At 39.6% G+C, this 12,661-nt stretch overlaps 1 protein-coding gene and 1 long non-coding RNA gene across 2 annotated transcripts in view; both read right to left on the reverse strand.

Moving 5' to 3' along the window:
* The window catches only part of COL25A1 (collagen type XXV alpha 1 chain), a 297,981-nt gene that overhangs the window by 160,121 nt on the left and 125,199 nt on the right, over nucleotides 1–12,661 (reverse strand). The window lies entirely within an intron of this gene.
* Nucleotides 2,674–8,309, reverse strand: LOC128806771 (uncharacterized). The gene is made up of 3 exons (XR_008436941.1): nucleotides 7,884–8,309; nucleotides 4,686–4,767; nucleotides 2,674–2,751 (listed from the first exon to the last, which is right to left on the reverse strand). It is a non-coding gene; the product is annotated as an uncharacterized LOC128806771 (long non-coding RNA).

The raw sequence follows: 12,661 nt of genomic DNA on the forward strand, positions 1-12,661 counted from the left end.
ACAGCCCTAAAAATTTCAAAGTGGGCTACCTTTATGAAGTCTTCATTGCAGACCATCCATGTGATGTGCTGTTTGCACACACTGAGGCCAGAATATCATGGAAGGAGACAATTCCAGATTCCTAATTGATTTTTGCTTTGTTATTCTAGGTTGTTTGTAAAACCTCTCCAGGCCCCAGGCACAACTGTCACAGACTCTGGATGATGCTGGTAAATATGATGTGAGCAAAGCAGCTTGAGATATTTGATCAACATACTGCAAAAGAGCAAACTAGGACTAGTTCATCAGCAGCTGCTGCTCCATGCTTGGGAATCCAGTTTTAGTAAACCAGAAAATCACAATACCTTAATGGATCTTTCAAGGAGCTGGTAAAAAGCCCCTCCAGCATTCTTCAGGCACCTAGAGAGCATTATCTGTGTGCCACAAACAGATTCAATCAGAGATCCAGTGGAATAGTATGTTGCATTGTGTTGGTCAGCAGGGGTTGAGGCAAGAAAAGAGTTATCAGACAGTGAGTAATGGAACACCTGCTGTCACCTATAGTCAGCTCTGAGTCCACACTATACAGTTTCACCACTGACAGCACCAGAGTGTAAGTAATGCTGCAGGCCAAACATGGACCTGCCTGTCAACCTCCCGGTGTTTGGACAAAATGTCCTGAGAAGCTGATGTAGTGGCGACATTCAAGAAATGCAGGAATCATGGCTGGATCCCAGCAACTCAGCAATGGCATTAGTGATTCATGCTGTGGGTATTATTCCTGAATTCTGTGAAACCTTTCAGTGTATGAGTCCCATACATGGAGTCAATATGGTCCCTCAGGACTACTCAAAACTTTTGTCACTTTTAAAGCTTTTCAGCACCGAAAAGAATTTGAACTGATATCTCTAAATGGAACCAGCAGTGCAGACAAAAGTGTTGCAAAACATCCAGACATGCTGCCTCAGTAATACCAGCCTGATCCACTGCCACGTGCTGACCCAGTGCATTACTCTGGATCCACCTCCCAAGCCATCATTTGCACAGGTGCAGGACAGATCTCCTGACAAAATGGAAATAACCTACGTGCTCATTTGTCATGTACAGGATGTGTGGTTAAGACCTAGAGGCTCTCTGTACTTTGCTCCCTCAGCATCTCAAAGCAAGCAAAGGAAAACATTTATACAGGCCTACAGACAAGGATTACAGGAGCTGGATACAGAACCCCACTAACATCAGAAGTCTGAATTTTCTCTCTTCCCTTAAGATATTACTGTACAGAAGGAAAAAAAATTCTAATCATGATTTTGAGAGTTCCCCTCTGAATCTGAATCAGCATTTCTGTCTCTAAAAAAATTCAGCTCTATTCTAGGCAAGTTTCCACCAATTTTGAAGATATGTTTCCTTGAATAAGATTTCTGGTACTTACTGCATTGTACATTCTGCAAAAAAGGTCAAAAAACTCTACACTTCTTTCCTAAACCATCTTAAATCTCAAAAATTAAAGATTAGTAGAAATATGTCCAAATGATTCTTTACCATAAAATCATATAGTTCAAATATTTATTCAGGAACTATATATGATACCTTTATATTGAGTTAGGAAAAAGATAGGCATACTGTGGTGTTCAGATCATTGCTACACACTTAGAACAAGTATCAGCCTACAGGCAAGAAGGTCCCTGAGAAAGTAACTTTATAAGCTGGAAGTACAGACGTATTCAGCACTGAAAGATACTGCCTTGCTCTCTAGGAAAGGATTTCAGCCAAGTGCCACTGAGTTAGTAGCTACTTCTCTGATGTTCTGCAGGTTCTTCTTCTGTAGCCAATTTACAGTTGCTCCCTACCTAAAAAGAATAAATTTTAAATCACTAAAGAAATTATCCAAGTCACTAAAAAACACAAACCCACCTTAAAATAAAAGAATATTGGTTTAGGCACCCTTCCATCTTGCCAAAACTCAGTTACTGGGGAAGTACTGTATTTCAGCAAAGACATTTGAGAAGAAAAAAGCTTCTACAAAATACCTTTGAAAATCCAATTTTCAACCACACAACTACTTGAGCTCTGTGGCTCCTTTCCACATGAGAACACAGAAGTTGGCATGGATAGGATGGGGAGAGCAGAACCACAGGTGGGTAGTGCAGAACACTCCCTTTATAACAATATTCAAACTAGCAGGCACCTGTACCACCTTACTGTGGCGCTGCCATTAGTCTCTCTAGTTAATATTCTGCCCAGAATTCTGATTTACACAATACACAACAGCTGGTGTTAACGTACCCAAGGCACCACCTCAATAAATGAGAGTTAACCAAATGTGTCTGGCTCAAACTGACTAGATGAGTCCAGCATGTGCTGGATAACAAAGGCAATGTTTCTTGTATCACATATAGGCAGGCAGCCAGAGGGTGACAGAAACCACAGCAGCAACCACTAATTAGCCTCAAGGAAGGAGGAAGTCAGAGAGATTGGCCTGGGGCTATGTGACGGCACCAATGATCTAATGTAGAGAGCAATAAAAAATTAAGACAATAGTCCCAGGGCCCACAGAGTGGTCAGAGGGGAGAAATGCAGTGCCTGAAATTCAGATACCTTGTAGAATCTGCAGTCTGAGAACAACTGCTACATGTAGCACTGAGCTCTGCTCCACACACTGCTGAGTATCTCATTGCCCTGCCACAGGACAGGTTTGAAGTGTAGGACTGAAGCTCTGATTTGTGATCCGTGCCTTTCTGTAGAACAGGAATCGCTGCACCTACTGGATCTGTCCTGCCAAATTAAGTATGTTATAGTTTATATGTCAACATGGGGTGTGATTCTCTCCCAGTGGCCACCTCATTGATCTCCCATGACTACTTCAGTGTCTATCAACTCAGAGTATTACATATAATAAAGACTCAGAACCCCTCCATAAATGTTCTCAGAAGAATTAAGAAACCAGAAGAAAAAAAATTTATTTAAATTACCTCATAAAAACCCAAGCAGATGAAGTCCACAAGGTAACACACAAACATCGTGCTCTCTTTTGGAAAGGGAAACAACAAAAAATCTTTAAAAAATTGCAGAGCCCTGTGCCTCACATCTGAAAACTTGCCAGATGTATGCTTTTACAAACAAAAATTTCCTTTAAACGACAGAAATCACTTGTGGAGAAAGTCAGAATGTTTTTAAACTAAATGATTTCTCTTGAACAAAAAAGTCTTTCTACAGTTATATAAAGTAAGCATTTTAGACAAACAAGAAAACAGACATAGGGGTGTTGTCAAGCTTTTTCCAAGGTTTAGCCATTAGATAAGCCTTTGATAATTTATTCATGAATGTTTAATCTGCAGCTTTAATCTTCAAACAGCTTCCTAACTTTATTTTACTACTTTATTTCCCTTCCATATCCTACCCCACATAATTACTTTTTAGTTTTGGAAGTGATTTTATGCACTGATTAGCCCAGCAAGTAACAAGTCCATCATTCAAACTTAACCATGCTCCTCAAAAATTTGTGAAAACTAGTGGTGAAAAAAATCCCACTCATCTGTGTTCACTTAAGAGTAAATTAAAAGGCACATTTCTGGCATATGAGGCAACCACTAAAATACTGCCCTTCTAGCTACTGAAATGTAAATGAACACTTTCCTTCATCTCTCGTTTTTTGTGTTACCATTGTGGTAATTTATTCATAAGTGTTACAAAGAAATACTTTCCCTGTCACGTTCAATTGAAATACTAACACTTCAATTTGAATTTCTAGAATAATATGCTAGATTGAAATTATACTTGAAAGTTTATTTTCTCTATCAATATCATCTGAGCTTTTAAAACTAACATCACTCAAATGAGTGATTATTTTGGGTTGAGAATGAGGTACTGGGTGATGAAGGCAAAAGGAAGCAGACAGACACGGAAGAGGACTTTCCAAGATCAGGAAAACAATGCTTATGGTATTCTTTGAAGAATCCTTTGTAAGGTTAAACACACATATTAGCCAAAAAAAAACCAAAACCAAAAAAAACCAACCAAAAAAAACAAAAAAAAAACAAAAAAAACCCCAAAAAAACCCAAACAAAACAAAACAAAACAAAACAAACAAAAAAAAAAAAAAAAAAAAAAAAACAAACCAAAGAATAAAAAATACCTTTTATAACTGCAGTGGCCAGTGTATAGAATCATTTCCTAATTTTTTTTAAAGTTGGGAGCAGGGGAAAATTAGTAAATTGCAGCATGTATTTGTAAGAGCTTTAGAAAGGCATGAAGAACTTTCTTGTAATTTCTGAGGTCGCCAAATTACTGTAGGGTCAACTGGGTCAGCTTTTCACAGCCTAAGTAAAATGGGTAGCAAAATACTCTATTCACTCTCTGTAACAAATGACAGTTCTGTAGCTAAACTGGTCATTTAACCAATTTCAGTCTTTAGAAATTAAGTTGAATTAGTTACCATCTCAAACAGGCTGATGCATTTCAACATATACCTCGAGTAGTCTGTCACCAGACTTGCACGTAGCAAGCTGAGTAGAAGATTTTCCAAGGACAACACTCTGCTGTTGAATATCGTAGACCAGAAATGAGCCCGAAATCTGAACACTTGCTAACAGAAACACTGAAAATTTACGAACCCCTGATGGTATTGTGAGCCATTGTATTCATCTAGGTGCACAATTACAGGCAGAAGAAACTAATGTCTTGGATTATTACTAAAATAGACCCTTCACCTGGATGTCAACAGCATACGAAGAAGAAACTTGGGTATCAGTTACATTCCCGTACTTCAGAAACACCTCTTGATGTCAATCTCTGTAAAAATCAGGAGTCATATGTGAAGAAGAGATTAGGCACACATCCAGAATATTATGGAAACATAACTATATTTGGCAAACTACTTGATCAGAGGGTGGCTTAGGCTTATACTAGGATGAAAGCACAAAACTCAAAACTGCCATACCTGGAGTTTTTTTAAAAACACAGAACAAAGTACTACATTTTATGAAAAGAGACTTTTTTCATTTTATGTTTCAAATATCATATTACATATCACTATATGCCAAGTTCTTAAGTTTTGGAGTTTTTTAGTAATAAGATAATCCAGATACCCAAATTGGTTTCAGATATTTTTATTTTATGAAAAATACTCCTTTAGAAAATGTACAGTGCAATTTCCGTAACACTGCTTTTCACTGAATTTGCTGGAATAGAAAATTTGATGACTGCATGGAATAAGGTCAATTATATACTTCATTATAGTTCAACACAAGCACTTATGGAGAGGTGAACTTGGTCATTTAGGGCAACTAGTCAAATTTATAAAAGCAGGATAGGACTTTCCCAGTTTGGGTGGTCAACTTTCACTGAATCCCCTTCATCGTATCTTTGCATCTCACTGTTTCTTCCACTACTTAAAAAACCCTGTTTTGATATCATCCCATCCTTTGACTAATTTTTTTCTTTCACAGTATCATTACAGAAAAATTTTACAGGCACAGATGGCACATCTCCCAGAAACTAATCATATAAAATATGTAATTTATCTATCAGCCTGCTGAATAGATGAAAACAAGGACACAAGGTACTGAGGTACTAGAGTCTTCCCATGAAGCACAAAAACACATGATGCATGTGACGGATTTTTGATAAAAGGACTCCAATTTCACAACTCAACTCATCCTCAGCAACTCCTGACACAGTATTCTCTGGCTGTGTCATGGCTGAAGCAGGGTCTGCAAACCCCAGGTGGAACTTTTTGAGCTCTGACATCCATAACTACATCAATCTTTCTATAACTGCATTAAGTATCAGTCACTATTGTTTGCACAGCACGGACAAAGGCCACTGCAGAAAAAGGTACTTCTGATGTGATGTGAATGTGAAGGTATAAAGACCTCAAAGTACCAAATACCCTCCTTACTTGCATTAGGGCAATTAAACACCGCTTAATCCACCACCTTTGCTGCCTCCTCACTTTGAGAGGTTTCCCTTTCAATGTTTTGCTGCACCTGACAGTCCGCAAAAAGAGGGAAGCTTACAGAAACAGCTCCACAGTCAGCAAAGGATCCACCAAACAGTGGTTTTCTGGTGATAAAGGCTAGGTCCTCCTGAGAAATAAATTCTCACTCTTTTCAGATTTTTCTCTTTATTGCAAACATTTCTTCAGCATTAATAAGATTTCCACATCTGACAAAAAACTCCAAAAACTGAAAAAGAGGACTTCTACCAGAACAGGAAACCACTAATTCTGAAAAAAGGATTTTAGTATAGGAAATTTTATCTTTCCTGAGAGATAATTTGTATTTAAAAAGGGCCACTCTCTAGAGGTGTGCCAGAGATGACTAGCGTTGAAAAATGTGAAGAACTGAAATCAGCATTACATTACAGACTAAATCCTGCATGACACACTATTTTCCCTTTGTTACTCAGAAGTATTCCCTCAAAACTAAAACCTTGGCAAGCTTCTCCCCCTCCCTCCCCCACAATAAAACCTAAGTACCACCCAACTCTTTGCTGGTGAGTGACATCTGTGCTTCCTGGTGCTCAGGCAGTCCCAATGTCAGCCAACAAAAGAAGCAAATCTGATCTTGGTTTTACACAACTTGCAAATAACTCAGCCAACAGGCTACCTACAACCTTCCAGCTAAAGAGCCAAACCAAAACTTCAAGGAGTTGCAGTCAGGCATATGTACAACAGTGGATTAACATGTTTCCCTGGAACAGGGTGGGCAGAACTCCTGAAGTGCCATTATTGGGAAAAGATGGCAATCCAAGCGGTGGAAAATGACTGCTCTCTAAGTATGTGGATGGGCTCGTCTTTTGAGAGATACAGGATCATTTCTTTTTACCAAAAGCAAATTACTTCTGCTAAATTCAGCAAATAAATTCATTGTCAATAAAAAGCATTTTAACAAATTTGGAGAGAGAGTAGATTGCAGTCTTGCACAGAATGTCCTGTGAGGGCTAAGAAACCCTGTGAAATTGTTCTCCAAACGCATTTCTATGCAGAAAAAATCTGGCACCTAGCCCACAAAACAAACAAATACCTTGCAGTCTCACAGTAGAGCTATTTTGGGAACCCAGAGCTATTAGAGCTATTTTATGAGTTCTAGAAGCTTCACAATAATACAAGAAATTTATCCAGAATCTGCTTTATACTGCATTTAAGAGGAACTGACTCTGGACTCTGTCAGAAGGCTCTCTCTCTCTTCCTCTGTAGGGAATGATTTACTTATAGTGATACAGCATCAGAGGCTAAACAAAAGAGAAAAAAAACCAAAAACCCACCAAAAAAGCTTAGGAAGAAGGTGAGCAACCAAAGGCACCCTCTATTTTGGGTCACTATTTTGTTCAGAGACAACAGACCTTCCTGACTGTCCTGTGACAGCATGCAACGATTGCCATACATATGTTATTGACTTGAAGACTTAACAAGGCATCAGAATAATTTCTCCACTAAACCTAGTTTAGCTTCAGCAGTGTATATGTCAGATTCTCTGAGGTGCCAATTCTGGAACTGTATTCAACGTTTGTTGTTGCTTGAAAGCAACATTACAGAGAAATACCAAGCAATTAAAAATAGTTTTTAAAAACAATTTGCATTTTAATGCTCAATCCTTAGAAACTGTAACAAGCTTTTTGATCCACTAACTAAAGAAGAGTTTCAATAAAAAGGCTAGGGAGCATATACATATTTTATGCTTTGAAATATGTGTCTCTAAGACTATTTTGTTGGAACAAAGCTGCACAGTTAAAAAGCCTGGTAGAATCTAAATTTTATCCTCTTTCATCCTACAGCATGAGAACACATTATGGACGGATTTAAAAAACTATTTTCATGCATTTGTTCTGTTTATCTTTTAAATACTTTGTGAGATACAAATATCATTCAGTCAAGGACAAAAAGAGAAAATTATGTCAATTCTGACCTTAAAGAAATATTCATATTTCTTTAGATATAGCCTGACTTGTATCTGAGTGATTCTAGAAGGTTCTTTTTTGAATCTGCATTTTATTCTTCTATTTTTATTTCATAAACTATGTTTTCAGATTAGTTTCCTCCACATTGGCATTTTAAGGAAAATCTTCATGAATGTGGCTAGAAGTGGGTGCTCATCTCTCCAAGTGCTCATTTCTCCAAGAAGAAGTCTCAGGGGAGCTCTGCAGACTGGATATCCCACTGCTTTCGAATTCTCTTGCTATTACATGACTCCATTTTCCAGAAAGCTGTGCCCTTCATTTACTTTGTGTCAGCACTGTGATTGCTGTTACATTTCTCCTCCCTTATTAAGTGCAGCCTTCTAGTTATCTGCTAGGATAGCTGAAGTCAGGTATTGAGCTGAAAACATTTTAAGGTTGCACTGTTGGAAAAGAAGGCAGAACAGCACATTTAGAAACAAAACACTGTAGCTATAGAAAGAGAGGAATGTTCTGAACAAACTACATCTCTGTGTAAAGGTAAGCCACAGTATCTAATACCAAACTCCAATAAAGGCTAGACATTTGTGACATTAGTCTTCACTAAGTAGTATGAATTAAAAGCTTTTCTGGTTTTGAAAGCCATTATCCAAAGGTTATAAAAAGTCCAGCTCCAATTCATGTATATTGTTCTCAGGTTTTATTTCCTTACCTGTCAAGAAATAAAGAAACAGCTATTTCTACCAAAGTGTTCAGCAAAGAAGCTTAAGTCTATATGTTCAGCAACTGTTTTTAGCATGAAAACTGCATCTTGCCATACACAGAGGCACCCTCTAACTTATATTCACTACTTTTTCTGTTCATTGTAGTGACTATAGGGGCAGTTATGTAACAAGTTAACACAGCTATCTTCTCCCCTACAGGAATAGATTCTTATTGTACTTTCATCTATTCAATACATAAATACAAACCAGATTACATAAGTGAAGGACATTATTATACCTAATTTAAAAACCTTAGGAAAAAAAAAGAGGTCACTGTTGACATAGCATCAACTTAGAATAATAGAGCCATTTAGGCTGGAAAAGACCTTTGAGATTAAGTCCAACCATTAACTCAGCCCTGCCAAGGCCAACACTAAATGATGTCCCTAACTGCCACATCTACACCTTCACAGGTGTGAAACATTTCCCTGGGCAGCCTGTTCCTGTTGTGCTTGACAACCTTTTTAAATAATAAATTTCTTCTAATATCTAATCTAAACCTCCCCTGGTGCAACCTCAGGTCATTTCCTCTTATCCTACTTCTTGTTGAGAAAAGTAGAGGTTAAGAGATCAAAAGAAGAGGGGTTGTAGACTCTCCTTCATGAATATTCAAAATCTACCTGGACACAATCCTGTGCAACCTGCTCTAGGTGAACCTGCTTTAGCAGGAGGCTTGGATTAGATGATCTCAAGAAGTCCCTTCCAACTCCAAACATTCTGTGCCTCTCTGAAAATAGCCTGACCCCCACCTTGCTACAACCTCCTCTGAGGTAGTTGTAGAGACCAGTAAGGTCACCCCTGAGCCTCATTTGCTCCAGGCTAAACACCCTCAGCTCCCTCAGCCACTCCTCATCAGAATCACAGAATCACAAGATCAGCTAGGTTGGAAAAGACTTTTGTGATCATCAGTCCTGCCTGTGACTGAACACCACCATGTCAACCAGACCATGGCATTGAGTGCCACATCCAATCTTTCATTAACACCTCCAGGGATGGTGACTCTACCACCTCCCTGGGCAGCCCATTCCAATGACCAATCACCCCTTCTGTGAAGACTTTCTTCCAAAGATCCAACCTAAACTTCCCCTGGCACATCTTAAGGCTGTGCCTTCTTGTCCTGTTGCTGGTTGCCTGGGAGAAGAGAGTGACCCGCACCCGGCTACAGCCTCTTTTCAGAGAACTGTAGAGTGAAAAGGTGTCCCCTGAGCCTCCTTTCTCCAGGCTAAACAACCCCTGCTCCCTCAGCTGCCCCTCATGTGTTCCAGACCTTTGCCAGCCTTTATTGCCTTTTTCTGGAGACTTTCCAGCATCTCAACATCCCTCCTAATTTGGGGGGCCCAGCATTGGACACAGCACTCAAGCTGCAGCCTCAGCAGTGCCAGTACAGGGGGAGAATGACCTCCCTGCTCCTGCTGGCCACACTATCCCTGACACAGACCAGGATGCCCTTGGCCTTCTTGGCCATGTGTGCACACCCTGGCTGATGTTCAGTTGCTATCAATCAGCACCCCCTGGTCCCTTTCTGTCTGGATGCTGTCCAGCCACTCTGTCCCCAGCCTGTAGTGCTGCAGAGGCTTTTTGAGGACAAAGTGCAGAACCTGGCACTTGGTCTTGTTAAATCTCATACTGTTGGATTTGGCCCATGGATCCAGCCTGTCCAGGTCCCTCTGCAGAGCTCTCCTATCCTCCAGCAGATGACTGCTCTCTCCCCCAACTTGGTGTCATCTGCAGATTGGCTAATGGTGGACTCAATCCCCTCATCAAGATCATCAATAAAGGTGTCTAAGAGGACTGGGCCCAACACTGATCCCTGGGAGACGCCACAAGTGTCTGGCACCAGCTGGATGCAGCACCATTCACCACCACTCTCCGTGCCCGGCCTTCCAGGCATTTCTTAACCCAGCAAAGAGTGCTCCTGTCCAAGCCATGGGCTGCCAGCTTCTCCAGGAGAATGCTGTGGGAGACAGTGTCAAAGGCTTTGCTGGAGTCCAGGTAGAAACAGTCTTTCCCTCATGCACTAAGCAAGTTTCCTGAGGTTGGACCACTTACATTCAGTATGGTACACTAATAGCAACTGTTTGTCTTGTTTATAAACAATATTAGCAGTATGTTTTTATAACTCTTCCTGCAACATATATGGGAATCCTTCTTCATTTATCATTACTTACAAATGAGTTTATCTTAATCCAAATGTATACCTAGTGCATAATGTAAGGTTTATGGTTTGGTTAGGAAGCTGTCAGAGTTCAATTAAATAATTTACATCACTCAGCAGTAGTGCAGGGGCTTTGGCAATTCATTTCATGCCATCTGTCTGAAAAGTTTTGAGAGCTCAGAGATTAGTCAAACAGAATTACTAATTCTTACTTTGAATGCATATTGTGGTACTTCATTGCCCAATAAGCCACAAAGGAAAGCAAGCTTTGAAGTATTAATTCAACCTAAAAAAAAAAAAAAGAAACCCACAAAAATAATCTGGTGGATCATCTGTAAGCTCAGGTGAATAATCTAGACAAAACCGAGAATTTGAGATACCTTTTACAATTCAAGATCTTTGGGGGAAAAGATAAAAAATAAATAGCACTTAGCTTGATTTTTATATTGGCCACATGTAGAGCATCAGGTGAAATGACAAAAAAATATGATAATATTTTAATTCTAGTCTCTGCAGCTTTTGCCTACTCATAACTTGGAGAATTTCTGAGGCAATTCTACTTCAGGCAAGGGCTCATGAAAAGAAATAACTCCTGCAAAATAATCTCTAGAAAGAGGAATCTTGTATGTACTACTTTATTTAAGTTAACAATACTAAAATCCTTCAACCTGGTTAAGAATAGAGCCTGGGCTCAAGGTAAATACCACATGACACAAGGGGTTTTGAGCATAACAAAGCAATGAAGAGAACAAGGTGGAAAGGTGGGATCCACACTCTTCACACAGCTGAAGCCTGAGAAAGGTAATCCAGCCCCTCATGGAGAATGACTCCCTAATGAAGGAAGCCAAAGAAGATTTCCTCTCTTACTGCTTAAGAAGAGAAAATCAACCCTTGCCTGGTAAGACCTCAACACCTAAAAGGGAAATACAAAAAACTGCATTAGATTTTGACATCAAAAAGTTTAGATTGGCTGATGGGTATATCTAATGGACACGGGGGTTGTTGTGTGGTAAGGGAAAAGGCCAAGGTGCAAACAAGGTTTGCATTTCTCTTCAGGAGTCTCTCAACTGATTTGTTTCCTGAGGAAGAGCACTTGTTTTCCTGATCTCATTACTTCAAACAGAAATTCCATCATTTGACTTCAAACAGTATCTAGGGAAAATGACTTACTGATGAGTTATGTCATCATCCCATTTCTAGGTGTTCTAAGGCTTTACGTAAGATATTCACTTCTATTCATTTTATTGGCAGGTCTGCACAGGAGTTTACCACCACTGCAGTAATACTTCATAGCAAGGAGCTGTTTCTGATCACAGGGCTGTTGCTGGCATGTGAACTTCCTAAATAGATACTGCATTATCCTAAGTAAATGCCATTCTTAGAGCAGCAAATGAAATTCATTTGAAAAAATGAGGAAACAACATCCGCAGAGGGACAGATACTCTATCGACTTTCCAAAGACCTCCTCCATGCAGTCCTACTGTATCACTCTATGACAGAGTGTTCACTAAGGCCTTTGCTTTGGACAGTAATTTACAGTCTTTCATCAAGATCACGTGCTTCCTGAAAAAAATCCTGGACTTACAGCATGCTGCTTTTATTAAAACAGATGCAGTGCTGTTACATCACTTAAAGCTGCTTTTGCTTTGGAAGACACAAGCAGCTGAGTGTGTCTGTCCACAGAGAAAGTGGCACTCAGTAGCTGAAGTGCAGTGGGCCGGTTCGACACAGAAGACCACAGGAAATAAAAGGAGCATTGGAATGCCTACAATTTTCATAGACCTAGCTGCTGCTGAATTGTATTACCTTTTGTCAGTGCTATTCTCTAAAAATATATTGTCAAAGCCCACACATCCAAAGGAAGAGACTT

This window comes from Vidua macroura, chromosome 4 (genome assembly GCF_024509145.1).
Source record: "Vidua macroura isolate BioBank_ID:100142 chromosome 4, ASM2450914v1, whole genome shotgun sequence".
NCBI classification, from domain to species: Eukaryota; Metazoa; Chordata; class Aves; order Passeriformes; family Viduidae; genus Vidua; species Vidua macroura.